Genomic DNA, 18,013 nt, shown 5'->3' with positions numbered 1-18,013 from the left:
TCTATAAAAGTTTTAGTTTTGTTAATATCTTAGCGCAAAGTATAATCTTATAAAGCTTGGTTTCGCGGGGTTAGATACCATCAACAGTTAAAGTAAAACATGAATTTGAATGCAAACTTAACACAGGTAACAAATTCGAATCGAGAATCGACAATTCATGTATCACCATGACTTTCCGAATTTTCAATTTAAAATAACGAGTAAACGAGTATTGGAGATTGACGATTCATGTATCACCATGACTTTTCAATCCTCAATATAAAATATACAAGAAAATGAGTATTGGAGGTTGACAATTCATGCATCACCATGACTTTTCAAGTCTCCAACCTCAGAACATAATCGTAAATGGAATTTGAAAATCAACTATTCATGTATCACCATGACTTTTCGGATTTTCAATCCCCACAAACGAATATGTAAGTAAACATCGAAATTCAACAACAAAAATCGAAAGAGCGTGAAATCATACGCTGCGTCTGCGCAAGCATACTTATAAATAACGAGTAATTAACAATAAGCGCGTAAACTTGAGATTTCTCTCATGCGCGAGAGGGGACTCTTAGGTATGCTAGGCCGTTACGTCTAACCACCTATCCTAAAGTCAACGAGCTCTGATACCAATCTGTAACACCCCGACCAAAGGCGGATTATACATCGGGGCGCCACATATTGTTTCATTACTCGTGACACTATTGGGTGTCAATATTTAATAAATATATTCATTCACGCACGCGCAACGTAAACACAAGATATAAATCAACATAAATCAATATATTATAAGGCAAAATATTCGAACAACAATAACTTGTCTTGATACATTTTAATCTAGGTCCAAAAGTAAAAACGTCCTACGTGTCCACAAGCTCCAAATGTAGCTACAGCAAACCTGAACATGTGTTAAAATAAAACGTCAAACACTTGCGTGTTGGTGAGAAATCAAGTTTAATAGATAATAATAGATAACAATAATCACTGCGCGCAACACGTGTATGTCTGGTGTTTAACAAGGGTGTAATCAGATTGTGATCAAGCCTAAATAGATCATAGTTCATAGTTCAATCCGTGCTCCCAAATGAGCACAAAAACAAGAAAACATCTGTGCAAGTGTAAACAAAGAAAACCGTAAACGATAGGTCTCCCGTGTTCATCTAATGGATCCATGAAAACTGCGGAATAGGCCGAACAAAGCGGTTAATGATACACACATACAAATAAACAGCCAAGTAAACGTCCTCAACACATGGGATACTGCGCGACTAAAGTTCATAAGCAAGTTTAAGACTCTAAGTTTGTATGAACACATGAACATCCCAAAACATTAAAGATAAAAAGGGATTAGGTACGAGATTACTCACTTGATAAACGGTGCGGTGTAAGATAAAGCAAGAACCAACTCTTATCAAGCAAAGTTATCCTATAATTAAAGATTATCGTTTTAATGATTTGTTTTAAGTCTTGATTATAAGTTAGCATAATTAATAAGTAAATTATTATATATTATATATTATATATTACCGGAAATCAGGGCAGAACAGGAGAGAAGACGAAGGCAGAGAGAGGAGACGGCTGAAGGACAACGGCAGAGAGCAAAGGAAGAGAAAGATAATAAGTGTTTGTGTGTGTAGTGTTAAGAAAGTAGCATTATTATTTATAGGGAAACCCTAGGGAACACAATCCCTAGAAAAGAGGAAAAGATCTTCGACAAGATCAAGCAAAAGATAACAAAAGCAAAAAGGTTCCAAAAGCAAAAGATATCAAAAGATATGGCAGCTGCAGGGGACAAGAGAAAGCTGACAGGGAACAGTAAACAGGCATGGGAGGGTCAGATAAAGGTATTGGTCAAAGCATGGAAAAGCAGATCTCAAAAGATAATGTCAGTCACTTTTTTTCTGTCAACCAATGGGGTTGGTGCGCATGCTGCGCCGAAAGTAGCTTTTCAGACATAAGATAGGTCAGGTCAACAGCACAGAAGATAAGACATCACAAAAGTAAACAGCTGGATTAAACAGAAGAAAAGACTCAAAGGGGTTTAGCGCGAGAAGGCTCGAGCGCGCGAGCTCGAAGGCAGACAAAACCAACCTTTGCGCGCCGCGGAAAGAACTATAATTCTAAGCGCGTCGCGGGAAGAACTATAATCCTTAGCGCGCTGCGGGGACAGTTCGCCTCGCGTATCGCAGCAACAGATGGTCTTCACGCAGGCTTCCTTGTAAGGAGTCTGGCGCGTGGAACTGCGCAGACAACCTTAGGCGGGAATAAACAAAGGACAAAGAGTTAAGCGAAAAGGGGTTCAAGGCTTAAGGGTTAAGCAGAAGGGCGGGATAGCGACAAGAGAGAAAAGAAGGCGGGACGGCGGAAAGAAAGAGAGAGAAAGAGGCGGGAAGGAAAAGAGAGAAAGAGGCGGGAAGGAAAATATATTATTATTATTAAAAAGTAAAATATAAGTATAAATAAATATTAAGTCATAACAGGAAGAGATCGGATAAGAGAAACGGGTACCTGGGTCGGGTCGGATCGGGGCAGATGTCACATAGATTGCTCTTTAAATATAAATGTATATTAAGAGATTGCTAGAGCAGATATCACGTATAATATGATGATAATGTGATAAGATATGATAAGATGAGATGATCATACCATTTGTGGTATTTATAGCCGAAGGTAGGTTTCCAAGGAGGTGTGGCCTGCTGAATAGTATTCCTGTTCTACCAACTGTGGCCTACGCACGTGCCCTGCTGGTAGTTGGTGGGTAGGCAGCGGCTGATAGTGACCAGGCCTGCTGTGTACTATTCCTTTTCCACCAACTGCCGGCTATGCACGTGGTATGACAGGAGTTGGTGAGTAGGCAGCGGCTAATAGTGACATACAGTACAGGAGCATGCTGCTCGCCATACTGTTGTCAATAAGTTGTCGTATCTTTAGTCAGATCTTTTGCCCTTACCTCGTCAGGTACAGTACAGAAGATCTTCCCGTATAGTACGGACTGGCTTACTTGGGCGGGAGTATTCCTCCTCCCGCCCTTGTGCGGGATTGTTCCCGGCTTTGCTCATTCCTTCAGGTGACACTGAGTGATTGAGAGCTAAGTGTCTTGTGCGTGTAGCCTTGCTGCGCGGGTGGCCTTCCCTTATGGCTTGTATCCGCAACTGCGGGAACAGGCAGAGTCCTTCACCATTGGGAGGCATTTCCTGCGGGAACAGCTTGCGTACTGCGCGTAAGGACGTCACGTCTCTGAGCATGGTGGGTCCTGCGGATCCAGTTGGTTTCTGCGCAGACGTCCCTCTTCAAGGTGAGTCTTGCGGGTCCAACTGGGCTCTGCTGGGACCTACCTCTTCAAGTCCCCCCAGTCCAATGTTCTTCTCATGAATGTTTAATAAAGTGAGGTGAACTTTTGGACTTAAGCAAAGGGTTTTGAAAAGGGTTTTTTAAGGTTTTCCATGGGGATTCTTCCCGCGGAAGTCCTTGTCACTTGCAGAAATTCCCGAGTTTCCTGCTTGATCTTTGGGTATGATGCGGGTAGGTCTGTAACCTCCTCGCAAGTCAGGAGCGTTGAGTCCCACTTGTGGATTCTCCATGAGGTTTTGGTAGTTTTGAACATAGTGATCAATTATGTTAAAACCACAAATTCCATCCTGGAGCTTCAAACAATGTAGTTCTCGACGTTCCCGCTATGCGGGGATGCTATTCCCGTTTCCGCAAGCATTGCCCAGAAGATCCTTCTTGGTTTCAATTCCCTGCTGAGCGCTAGGTATGTGAAGGGTTTTGCCTTAACACTGTACCCGCGCTCGTCTTACGGTTACTTTACTTCCAAGGTATTCCTGGCGTCCATTCCCTGCGGGTGCTAGGTATGTGAAGGGTTTTGCCTTAACACTGTACCCGCACCCGTCTTATAGTTACTTGGTTGCCGAGGTATTATTGGCTTCAATTCCCTGCGGGTGCTAGGTATGTGAAGGGTTTTGCCTTTACACTGTACCCGCATCCGTCTTACGGTTACTTGGTTGCCAATGTATTCTTGGCTTCAATTCCCTGCGGGTGCTAGGTATGTGAAGGGTTTTGCCTTAACACTGTATCCGCACCCGTCTTATAGTTACTTGGTTGCCGAGGTATTCTTGGCTTCAATTCCCTGCAGGTGCTAAGTATGTGAAGGGTTTTGCCTTAACACTGTACCCGCACCCTTCTTATGGTTACTTGGTTGCCAAGGTAAGGGGTATTTTCCCGCTTACTTTTGAATCTTTTTGAATTTTTGAAATTCGGAGAGTTGGTGAAAGGATAAGAACAGTCCAAACCTCTGAAACGTCGTGCGACGGTTTCTTCTGACTGTGTCAGGACGTGCAGGAAGTTATGGTGACGTGACAGTACATGGTCATTCCAGACGCTTTTTCAGGCGCGTGGGCGCGATTTTTCGGGCGCGTGGCCGCGAAATTAATGGTACGCGTCCTTTCAACAGCTGTTGCCAGCTTGCTTTTTGCCACGTGTCATAGTTTCATTGCACCTTCGATTTCTCTCTCTTCCGCATTAAATGCATCGCATTAATTGCGATTAGTATATAAAGGGGGAGATGGTTCTTTGTAATCCACACTTTCACTCTTCTCTTTATCTTCAAAACGATTTCCGGCGAATACTCATCTTTTCAGTCGAGCATTCCCTTGAAATCGTTTTCTTCTTTCATATCTGCAAGATGTCGTCTCGTGATCTCGAATCTACAGCCGATGACAAGAGTACTGCTGGCGAGTGCCAGTGTGCTCTGCCTGTCGATCTGTATCAGTACGTCGTCAGGAAGTTCATGCTCGAGTCTCTCGAGCCTGAGTTTCCTTAACCCCATCAGACGGTGTATGATGCCCCCCGAGGCAAGATCGGGGTATATGCTGCATTCTTTGTCTATGGGAATCTTAGGTTCCCATTGACAAAGTTTGTTTACCGTGTCCTTGAGAGGCACGGTGTGCACCTGACCGAGGTGCACCCGATGGCGATTGCCAAGATTCGGCACATATTTTTCCAAATTTATCTATAACTTTTGCTTAATGTGAGTCATAGGTCACATTCTTCATCTTTGTCTCATATCTGCAAGATGTCGTCTCGTGATCTCGAATCTACAGCCGATGACAAGAGTACTGCTGGCGAGTGCCAGTGTGCTCTGCCTGTCGATCTGTATCAGTACGTCGTCAGGAAGTTCATGCTCGAGTCTCTCGAGCCTGAGTTTCCTTAACCCCATCAGACGGTGTATGATGCCCCCCGAGGCAAGATCGGGGTATATGCTGCATTCTTTGTCTATGGGAATCTTAGGTTCCCATTGACAAAGTTTGTTTACCGTGTCCTTGAGAGGCACGGTGTGCACCTGACCGAGGTGCACCCGATGGCGATTGCCAAGATTCGGCACATATTTTTCCAAATTTATCTATAACTTTTGCTTAATGTGAGTCATAGGTCTTTTCCAAATTTATCTATAACTTTTGCTTAATGTGAGTCATAGGTCACATTCTTCATATATATATATATATATATATATATATATATATATATATGTTTTCCTTTTGTTTTTAATGTTTTTCCTTTTATTTTTTAGGTACAATTTTATTTTCTACAAGAGATGCTTATTATACTCATCATAAGAAACATTAAATTTTGACATATATAATAGTCGTGGATAAGTAGATTATTAAAAATATTAATAAACTTGTTATTGTTTTAATACGAGAAATGTAATTATAAGATCATGATAGGGGTGAGCAAAAAACCGAAAATACCGAACCGAAACCGAATTAATCGAAAAAACCGAACCGAAGCATTAACCGACGGTTTATTTTTGGTTTTTCTGAAAAACCGAAATTTCGGTTTCGGTTCGATAACCCATTTCAAAAATACCAAAAAAAACCGAACCGAACCGATTAACTTTAAATATTAAAATAAATAATTTAAATGATTGTTAATATATTTATACTAAGCCATATGCGACAACAACCGAAACAAATTAGGAGTTTGTTGGTTCAATAGATTTGTAAGAGAAATTAGAGTTTGTGAAAGGAATAGTAAATCTTAATATGTATTTTTGTACGTAGGAAGTAGTCGCATAAAACAATTAATAGAACAAAAAAAACGAATAGAACCGAACCGAAACCGAAATACCGAAAACCGAAAAACCGAAACCGAACGGTTTGTATATATGAAAAAACCGAATTTTCGGTTTCGGTGTCACCCAAAAACCGAACCGAATCGAACCGTGCTCACTAGATCATGAGATCAAGTGTGATTTATTTATCTTTCGGTTGGGGAGAAATCTATGTTTTCCTTTTGTTTTATTTTTACTAATTTTAGTCACTATAATTTTGTACGTATGAGTATTTATTGAGTCGAATTTTGGTTGATCAAACTTGAAATCTTAAAACTGAATTCGACTTGAATAAGGGCCGCACAACCAAATTCAACTAAAGCCCTGCTTGTTTTTGCCTCTTTTCTCTGAATAGAGGAAAACGTCTGATTCGGTCAGACGTAATCAGACGTGGGGCTGTTTGTTTTTTTCTGGCATTAAGAGGTTCAGCGTCTTAATAGCATCTGAACCAGTAAGAGCTTTTAGTGGGTCCGAAAACCTCTTAACCAAAAAAAACATACGTTTGTCTCCGGCCTCCATTAACTTCTAACCCGGAGACTAGGCTCCATCTCCGACGACTAGAGGTTCGTCTCTAGCCTCCACCCTTAATGATTTAGATTTCAGACATTTGAACCACCTCTTAACATTCAAATATGGTATTCAGATTCAGACTTAAATCTCTAAAAAAACAAACGGGGCCTAAGTTTATTTGAATCAAAATCTATTAAAAAAATCAAAATAGAAAAGAAAGTATATTTAAGAATTCAAAATTATAAAAAGCTAAAGTAAGATTAACGATCTAGCTACTAGCTTAGGCATTTAAGTAAAGTGATCAATGAATTTATTTATTTGTTGAAGTTCTTATTTTAGCTTATAACAAAAGTTAACAAATCATATTAAAGCCAAAGTAAGATTAGCGATCTAGCTACTAGCTTAAACATTTAATTAACTAATATAAATGTAAAATTATTTGATAATTAAATTTTTTACTTATCTGTTCTAACAATTATAAGTTTATATGACGATTTATATATGTTTTTAAATAATTAGTAAATACAAAAACAAAAGTCGATATTCGCCATAAGTAAAATTATCGATAATATAATAATACATAACGAATATTATATGTGGTATACGGTAGAAACTCTATAAAATAATACACTTGGGACCACCAAAATTTATTAATTAAAAAAGTTATTAATTAATCGATAAATTAATAATTATTAATTTATATATTTAATAATATTTTATTAATTTATAGTAGAATACTTAGTTTACAAACACCTTTCAAGCTTCCACTTAATTATTGTATACAATGCATGTAAATCAAATCATCATCATCGTACTCAGTATATCCCACCAATAGCAATGCTATGGTAGGGTCTGAGGAGGGTAAGATGTAGACAGCCTTACCTCTATCCCATAGGGATAGAGAGACTACTTCCGGTGAGACCCCCGGCTCGATAGTAGTTTTGAATCAAGCCTTGGACATAAGACACATAACACTCAATCATCGGGACACTGGCTGATTGGTGCATGTGCCCTTGTCTTTCGGCTATCAACGCCACCACATGATGCCTGATTAACCTTCCGCCACTTTTAACGTTATTTTCACGTGATTAGTAAAATAACGTCAAAATTAGTGCAATTTTACTTTTGCCCACCCAAGGGTTCACACATATATACATTATATGTGCGCACCGCAAGCAGGGCGTTAATGCATGTAAATCAAATGAACGGCCCAATTTGAAAGAAACATTCAATCTCTCACCTTATTATGCTTCTTGTGTTCAATGTATCACCTTATAGACATTAAAAATATGTTCTGACTCACCCAGAAGAAAATGTAGTTGCACAGTTGTTGACCGATGAAGAAATTATTGATAGCGTTATTGGAATTAATAAAGATGATATCGATGAAGAGTTGGGTTATCGCAATGCAATGGATGTCGAAGAGTTGGGTTATCACAATGCAATGGATGTCGAAGATGTTCTGACTCACCAGAAGAAAATGTAGTTGCACAGTTGTTGACTGATGAAGAAATTATTGAAAGCGTTATTGGAATTAATAAAGATGATATCGATGAAGAAGATGATGAAAGTTCTACAATGGAGCCCCCTTTGCGAAGCGAAGCTATTAAAGTGGCAATCACATTGAACAATTTCTTGTTGAGCTATGAGAAAACAACACCAGAAGGTCTTACCATGCTAAGGAAAATTAGAGACGAGATTCAAGGGGAAATTGATTTCAACAAAAAACAAAAGATAATTGAGTTATTTTTCAAGAAACCTTCATAAATCATTCATGCAATATGCTATATATAAGGAATTATTAATTTATATTTTATATGGGGTCTAAATAAATTATCAAAAAATTATTATCTTATAATTTTAGCGAATTATTAATTTAGCACCATATCCCCGAGTCGGGACCGGCAAAAAATATTATCTTAGAGAGTTTATTAAATAATCAAGTATTAATTTATCGAGTTTCTATTGTATGCCTTAACGTCTATAACTATTTTTATAAGAAAATAAAATAATAGAAATGGTATAACATAAGCATGTGCTTAATATATTTTAGCTTAGAAATCTGCTCGATTACCCTCTATTTTGATGTAAATTAAATACTTTATATGATTCTTACATTTTTCTGTTTAAATTAAATGTGAATTAATTAAAACCGTCAAATAAGTTTTCAATTCACACATATCAGTATATCACATATAAACCTATTACAATATAGTCAATTAATGTATATTGTGATCTTGTTGGTTTAACTTTTAGAATTTGTATAACTTAAAATATGTAAAGAATTCATGTACAAATCAAATACTGCTTGAATTCGATTCAAACGCATACATAATTGTCAACCCGCCGTCTTTATCATTTTTGAAACTCGAGACCGATTTGAATATTATACAATATCATTCGGACATGTCGACAAAAGGCTAATATAAATTTCCACGTTTTGGAATGATTTTGAACTATGAAATTTGATGGTTGAATATATGGTTTTGAATGACTATATTGCATACGACCAAAATGGTCTATTTCAGATAACGAGGCACACGAGTGGGTTGATATTTGAATACTTTTTTGTTCCTTTAGTTATGTTTACATAAATATATTTTATATTCAAGATTTATAATTTTAGTATAGGTATATAAGAAAATGGAGAATAGCCTTTCTTTTTGTTTACTTCATACATAAATTCACTCAACTCGTCATGTTGATATGAAATTGATATGTTTTATATAAAGGATTTACGGGTTTTACCCAAAACTAACTGAACCCATTTATTAGCAAGGGGGCCGTTTAGATGCACATGAACCTTTACACCACATTATTATCTTTAAAATTTTAGAGTTTTGCATAAGACTTCATAATTATTTAAGTTATTATATAAAACACATCTAAAATATTAAAAAAGAAAACTTCTACATGAAAGGCCACAAGTTGGTTTCTAATTTTATGTCGCTATTTTGATGTTTATGTGAACTAAGAACGCGAACACGTATCAATGGCAGTTTGGATAAATTACGACTATATTTATAGATTTTCTTTGTCATTTCATGTACCCGATCGACCGAATTCTCACATGCCACAACAGACGGATTTACTAGTTTTCTATCAAGCTATAGTTTTAGGTAGATGTATTATTTCTAAAATACATTAAACTTAAAGTACTTTTTTCTCTTAGACCATCTCCAATGATTGGTTTATCTTGGTTCAAACAAATTTAAAAAACATTTAAACCATTGGAGTGATTGGTTCGTACCAATAACCAAGGTTTGAGATTTGATTTTTTCAAATCATCAAAAACCACTACCCATATTTATATTTTTTTCAAAAGTGATGTATGTTTTTGTTTGTTTAGTTTTTACCTAACAGATAGTTTAACGGTTAGATTATTTAATGGCTAGTTTTTTAACGATTATATTGTCTATTTAAAAGGCTTAATTCGAATGAAAAAAACATGATAAGAAATTCTAGAAAAAAAAAGTTAAAAGAAGTCCTAACCATTACAAAGAGTCTTACAAAAAAAACGTTACAAGAAGTGCTAGCAAAAACAATTATTAAAATTAAATATTTTATAATATTGTGAAATTCTTATTTAAAATAAATGTAAAAGTAAGTGACGATGTGAAAAAGTAAAGATGGTTTGAGAATGTGTATTGTTGAAGTAAAAAATATGGTTTTTAAGAAAACTAGTGTGGCAGTATTGTGATTGATTTGAACCAAAAAACTGTTAGAGCTGGTCTTAGGTATACTCAATGTTGTTGAGACCGGACCGGACCGGTCAAACCGGTCCGACCAGTGCGGTTCTATATAGTTCGGAACCGACCGGTCTGAACAGGTTCAACCGGCCAGACCGGAAAACCGGATTGGTTGAACCGGTTTTTTTTGAAAAATAAATATATTTTTTTTAAAATATTCATTTTTTAGCTCGACTCGTCATTTTTTTGACCAAAGTAGTTCGGCCGTCCGACCGATTCTACCGGTTGAACTGATGGTTGACGGTTCAGTTCGATATCCGATCCGGTTATGAAAATAGTCGGTATACTTAGAAAATAAAGGTATAATAATAGAATAATAATATTCGTGCAGGTTTGAATTCAAATGTAGTATTTCGATGCAATCTGCAATATCCTGATCATGAAATAAGCAAGGAATTTAATAATTAAATGTATTATTTAAAATCACTAATGTAATAAATAAAAGACATCAACGGTTGCTTATAAGATATGACGAATGGTGGCTAGGTTGTTGTGAAGTTGGTGACGAATTTTTTTATATATTTTCATTTTGAACAGACAACAAGTAGCTTAGTGTCTTAATATCGCATATTATTTTATTTATATGTATGCATCTTGAAAAAGAGACGTTTATATGGCTACATATATATCCCCAACACATGTATTAACACGTGTAAAACTGATCAGCCCCGTCCGTCCATAAAGCCGGCCTCCTGAAAATTATCCCAAGGTATGTAAAACTATCCAAAAACGTTCTCTCAACTTAAAACCGACTACCGTTGATAATCCAAGTAATTATAATGTATAAAGTTTCTAAAAGTAAGCTATATCAAGTGCTTTATAATTCATCAACTTTATTTAAATAATCTTATGCACGATTAAATAGTATTACATCATGATCCTTTATTAGACTTAAGTGATCACCTTTACTTTCATTGCATTACTATAAAGTTAAACATGGTTCCTTTTTATTTGTCAACAGATTGGAAGGAACTATGAAGGTAGAAAAAAGTAGATAAAGTGTAAATTATGAAATATAAATATAAAATATAACTATATAAGCCATCATCACAAAAGCTTTCTCCACTTGTTCACTTTATGCCCAAGCTAATTTATACACTTACTACATATTTGGTCCTCAATGTTCTTATCACTAGCAAAAAGATTACGTGATTAATGTATTGAAGAGGCATGAGTCTTGTGTAATGTAATTAAAATCTTTTGTCGTAGCATGAATAGAAACATACGAATAAACATGACACAAATGTGATCACAAGCATCTTGATATTCCTTTTTCATCATCATGTTGTATGTGATGGGTTACTATTTACGACAAGTGAAGAGACAACGATTAATGATCCCATAAAATTTCTTGACTTCATAACATTTATTATGGTACCAACATGAGAAAAATTTGCGACATGATTTCTCTTTTAACACATGTTGTAGCAAGGAATTTTTAAAAACTTATAATAGAGAGTTTTAGAATAGGATCCTATTGTATTATGTAGTCCATCACACATATACACTTGTTATTGATCAAACATTAGCATTAGTTTGTACCTTTGTTGATAAAAACTATATTAAATAGTTTGGAAATACTTACAAAATTGAAATACATCTAACCTAACTAGTTTAAACTATAACATTGCATGTTTATCGCGTGTTTAAAAATCTACATATTTTTGTTTCTTGGAAACGATATTACAAAGCATTGCATGTATATTAAAATGGACATTCACCTGGTTGCACATGCGTTCGAACTGCTTTATGGGTCCAAAAATGAAAGCAAAAAATCCAAACCTAAAACCCCTTTTCAAATAATTTTTGAGTTGATACTTTCAGTTTTTATTTGACATGAAATATACCTAATAATCAAGTTATATGACATGAAATAGACCTAATAATCAAGTTATATAACTATTAACTAAGTTTTGTTGATCCTCGTCCAAATGTCCAATAATAGATAATTAGTAAGAAAATTAAAGTATTAGGCGAAATTATTGATGGTCATGCAAACTTTAGGGTCATAAAATGTAAACAAAAAAGTAAATATTATCTTTGAATTTTGGTGATAGTCACCTATGCTTCCTCTCACCCTCGTGGAACCACCCTCAAATTCTATCCATGAATCCATTCTTATTATTTCTTCCACTGTATATAACACTTCTTTTCCACTCAACAATTCATAGTGTCAACTAATAATAATAATAATAATAATAATCCATATATCTTTGATTCCATGGCTTCACATGATGAATATTCAACTCTAGACTTAATTCGACAACACTTACTTATAGATGATATATCATTCCTAGAAACATACCCTATTATGTCCGATAATGATTCGAGCAGCCCACTCGATTCCGATTTTGTATTCAACCAATTTTCATCTACTAGTTCGCCTTCGTCTTGTTCATCATCTTTTTTCGATGAACAATTCGAATTCAACATGTTATCATAGCAGTTACACAACTCAAATGTTGGTTTTCATGAACCAAACCCGTCGCTAGACATTTCAACTGAGAAAGTGGAGGGTGGTGAAAGGAGGCGTTATAGAGGAGTTAGGCAACGCCCTTGGGGAAAGTTTGCGGCCGAGATTCGTGATCCAAACAAGAAAGGAACTAGAGTTTGACTCAGGACGTTTGATACTGCGGTTGAAGCAGGGAAGGCGTATGATAGGGCCGCGTTTAAGCTTTGTGGGAGTAAAGCGATACTAAACTTCCCACTAGAAGTTAGTAATTTAAACGAGACAGTGGAAATGCCGTTGGCGAAGAGTAAAAGTCGAAAAAGGGTGGCTAGAGATGTTGACATGGAAGACAGAGAAAGTAAGGTCAAGAAAAGGTTGGTTAAAGATGCTGATGTGAAAGAGAGAAAAAGTAGCATCCGGAAAAAAGTGGTTAGTGATGCTGATGTGGGAGAGAGAGAAAGTAACGGTTGTAAAACGATAATCAGTGATGCTAACGTTGATGTGGAAGAGGGGAAAGTAGATACAGAGAAGACTGAATCTACGGATGTGTCATTAACGACGTCATGTTGGAATGCGGTTTGGGATTGTGTTGATGATAACGGGTGTCACACCTCGACCAAAGGCGGCGGAACATGCCGGGGTGCAACGATTGCTCATAAGCGCATGACACTATTTAAAGCGACAATATTTAACAAACTCATTTCATTTCACATCATCGAAAATGTCACATAACCAAATATTCATAACTCAAATACAAAAAAATATAACAAAATAGAGCAAATCAAATATTGTTCAGTTTTGCTAATATCCTAACGGTATTTGTGACGTTTTCTTCACCGAACTCCATAATCAACCTAGATGCAAACCTGTAACATTTCATAAAATAAAGTTTATCAACACAAAGGTTGGTGAGCAATTCATAAGTTTGAACAATAGATATATAGTATGAAAAGCCACAAAACTAGTATACAAAACCATAAATAATAGCTATAAACTTGGATAAATAGTTATCGCTAACAAGTTAGCGACACCCAACTATAAGGGGTTGCCAAAAAATTTAGGATTTTATAGTTATCGTTAATTGCATTACGTTAACGACACCTTGCCATGAGGGGTTGCCAAATGGTCTAGGATTTATAGTTCCACCATCCAAAAGCGATAAACACATAGTCAAATAAGCATAGAACACCAAATCGAGCAATTATTCAAGTAAGGTATACAACAACGTTTGTGGTTTAAGACCCCAAGTATAAAACATTTAGTTTAGATAAGTTGAAATGTCACCCCCAAAATAAAAGATAGAAAACGGGGTATGAAGTTACTCACGTTCAAGTAATAAACTTGAAAGATTGATTATTTGGAGATTTGCCGGAACAACGAGTTTAACGTATGAAGCCTAAATAAAAGAAAGTCTTGGATTTAGAAAGGTTGTCTTGAAGATATTTAAATAAAATAATTGTTGCAAAAACTAATCAATTAAAGTTCAAGGTTTAAAATGTAACTATTTAAGAATTTATAATAATAACCCTTTTAAAAAATGTAAGTTTGCTCAAAACCGGGTTAAAGTATCTAACCTTAATATTTACTTAACCAATGTTAAGTAATAAGGTGGGGAAAATGCTAAAATGCAAGTTCCATTAGGCTAAAGATACTAAAACGGGTTTTTAACGAGTGTTCGGGTTGTCGGTTCGGGTCTTGACAAATGGTCGAACCCAAAGTCAACTTTCCAAAATATTAATTGTTATGAGATAACTCATTAAAACATACTAACACTTAACCAAGTACGTAGATCTATTGTTTAGAACTAACAACGCACGTTAAGCGAGTGTTCGGTTTTGTCGGTCCAAACTATGTTATGAGATCAAGTTGGATCCAACTATTCCAAGTACTTAAGAAAAATAATTAAAATCAGTTTGTAAACTATTTTTTTTAAAGAAATATACAAGTCTTGATAACTAAAAACACACTTGTGTGTCTTAAGCGAGTAAAAGTCGGTATAGTTCGGTCTCCATCTCACAAATAGTTCATAGATGGTTTCTACATGCCCAAATATCATAGAACTTGTATATTGGTTTATAAATGAAGAAAACTTAAATTTTACAACAAAAAAAAGTTAACTACAAGTCTTTTAAGCAAAAGTTTCGGTTTAGTTCGGTTTCCATCTCCCAACGAGTTCATAGATGGATTCCATATGCTTAATATCAAAGAACTTGTAAAAATGATTTTTGAAACTCAAATCTAGCAATAAACATGTTTAAACAACTATTTTAACAAAACTAGTAAACAAAAGTTCGGTTTCCGGTTTGGACAAGTTTCGGTTAAACCGAGGTTAGTCTTATACAAACCCACACCATGGAACTTGTAAATAAGATGAACAAACTAAAGGGTTAGAAGTTAGTCATAAGTGATATGTATAATAAGTTATGTGTGTGTAAATATATATCAAGAACACGAAGTCCTCCATGAAGTCTTGCCTTATGACATTCGAAACTTAACCAACCAAAGTCGGTGAAGTAACAAATAAAGGAAACAAGGGGTGTCTATTATATATATGTTGTACCACCATATTCAAGAGTTAGTAATGTTAGATGAACAAGTTAGAATGAAAGACTATAGTTAGTTTGACTTGAGAAGTCAAAACTTCAAAAAATACATAAGAAATAACAACCTTGAATCTATGGAGTTTGAGAGAGTTTTTTGGAGATGTAGCAAGAGTAAAATGAAGAAGATGGGTGTGTATATATAGAGAAGGAGTGAAGGGTTGGGTATAAAGATTCTTTTATGGTTTGCATAAAAATGGGTATGATTAAATGGTCAAACAATGCATAATATAAAAAAACAATATTTTATATATTTTATATATTTTAAATGACAAGATCCAATATTTTATATATTTGAAATGTTCGGGTTACAAACGGGTCGGGTTTACATAACAAAAGTGACCCGAAATTGACGAATGTCACAGTATTCCCTACTTTAGGAAAATTCGTCCCGAAATTAAGATGAAGACGACGATGCAAACAAATGTGGATACTTCTCTTTCATTGCGTCTTCTCGCTCCCAAGTAAACTCCGCGCTACGCCGTGATTCCCAACAAACTTTTACTAACCGAATACGACTACGTTTGGTTTTCTTCTCGTTGCGATCCATAATCTCAACGGGTCGTTCAACCATAATCATAGACTCATCAACATGAACTTCATCGAGGGGTATATGAAGATTACCCTCGGCTAGGCACTTTTTGAGATTAAAAACATGAAATGTCGGATGAACACCGGCAAGTTCTTGCGGTAGTTCAAGTCGATACGCTACTTTCCCAACACGCTCAAGAATTTTAAAAGGACCAACGAAACGAAGAGGTAGTTTACCCTTCTTTCCAAAACGGACTAGTTTACCCTTCTTTCCAAAACGGACTACCCCCTTCCAAGGAGATACTTTTAGAAGGACAAGATCGTCAACATTAAATTCGATCGGTTTTCGCCGTTTGTCGGCGTAACTCTTTTGACGATTTCTAGCGGTTAGGAGATTTTTACGGATTTAATCAATGACGTCGGTGGCTTCTTGGACCATTTCGGGTCCCGTGATTTGAGCTTCACCGATTTCGTTCCAACAAATCGGGGAACGACATTTACGACCGTAAAGAGCTTGAAAAGGAGCCACATCAATGCTAGAGTGGTAGCTATTGTTGTAGGAGAACTCGATGAACGGAAGATGAGAATCCCAATTCCCACCGAAATCAAGAACACATGCTCGTAGCATATCCTCGATTGTTTGGATTGTACGTTCGGATTGACCGTCCGTTTGAGGATGATAAGTGGTGCTAAGATCGAGACGTGTTCCCAAAGCTTCTTGAAGTGAACGCCAAAAATGAGAGGTAAAACAGGCATCGCGGTCAGAGATGATAGACAATGGCAAACCGTGTCGGCACACGATTTCCCGAACATAGATTTGAGCAAGCTGCTCGACAGAATACTTCTCGCGGATCGGAATGAAATGAGCAGATTTGGTTAATCGATCGATGATCACCCAAATGCTATCGTTGCCTTTTTGGGTTTTGGGTAATTTGGTGATAAAGTCCATAGCAATGTCTTCCCATTTCCAAACGGGAATCGGTGGTTGCTCGAGTAGACCAAAAGGTCTTTGATGTTCGGCTTTGACTTTCGAGCAAGTAAGACATTTAGATACAAACAACGCTACGTCCTTTTTCATACCCGGCCACCAAAAGGTAGCACGAAGATCAAAGTACATCTTATCCGCACCGGGATGAACGGAATAGTGCGATTTATGAGCTTCGTCGAGAATACAAGTACGAAGGTCATCGCGATCGGGAACCCACAAACGTTTGAGAAAATACAAAAGACCATCGGGTTTGGTTTCGAGTTGAAGTTCGGCTCCACATGACATTTCGTCATACATGTTACCTTCCTCAACGGAGGTGCGTTGAGCTTGAAGGATACGAATTTGAAGATCGGTTTGAACAATGACGCTTAGAAGCAGAACGGATTTAACATTAACCTTTCGACTTAGGGCGTCGGCGACAACATTCGCTTTACCGGGGTGGTAGCGAATCTCGCAGTCGTAATCACTAAGTAATTCTGCCCATCGTCGTTGTCTCATGTTGAGATCTTTTTGGTCAAAAATGTGTTGAAGGCTTTTATGATCGGTAAAAACCACACATTTTGTTCCATAAAGGTAATGTCTCCATATTTTGAGAGCGAAAACGACGGCACCAAGTTCGAGATCGTGAGTCGTATAGTTCTTCTTGTTGACCTAAAGTTGCCTTGATGCGTATGCGATGACTTGACCTCGTTGCATGAGAACACAACCAAGACCTTGATGGGATGCATCACAAAATACAACAAAATCGTCGTTTCCATCGGGAAGAGTTAGAATAGGAGCATTGCAAAGCATGTCCTTGAGAGTACAAAAGGCTTCCTCTTGCTTCGAACCCCAATTGAAGGGTTGTCCCTTATGGGTGAGAGAGGTAAGAGGCAAAGAGATCTTGGAAAAATTCCGAATGAAACGCCGATAATATCGGCCAAACCGAGGAAGGATCGAATTTCCGTGGGAGTCGTTGGAGTTTTCCAATCCTTAACAGCCTCAATTTTAGCAGGATCAACATGAATACCTTTGTCGTTTACGATATGTCCCAAAAATTGAACTTCCTCGAGCCAAAATTCACATTTGGAGAATTTGGCATAG

At 36.7% G+C, this 18,013-nt stretch overlaps 1 pseudogene; it reads left to right on the top strand.

Moving 5' to 3' along the window:
* Nucleotides 1–12,335: 12,335 nt before the first annotated feature.
* Nucleotides 12,336–16,045, top strand: LOC143620766 (ethylene-responsive transcription factor 5-like; annotated as a pseudogene).
* Nucleotides 16,046–18,013: the final 1,968 nt, after the last annotated feature.

The sequence above is a fragment of the Bidens hawaiensis genome, unplaced genomic scaffold, assembly GCF_021521415.1.
Source record: "Bidens hawaiensis isolate Kalapana, Puna unplaced genomic scaffold, B.hawaiensis_p1.1 tig00002631_1, whole genome shotgun sequence".
NCBI lineage: Eukaryota > Viridiplantae > Streptophyta > Magnoliopsida > Asterales > Asteraceae > Bidens > Bidens hawaiensis.
Note: the sequence above shows the minus strand (reverse complement) of the source record. Positions and strands in the feature narration are given on the sequence as shown.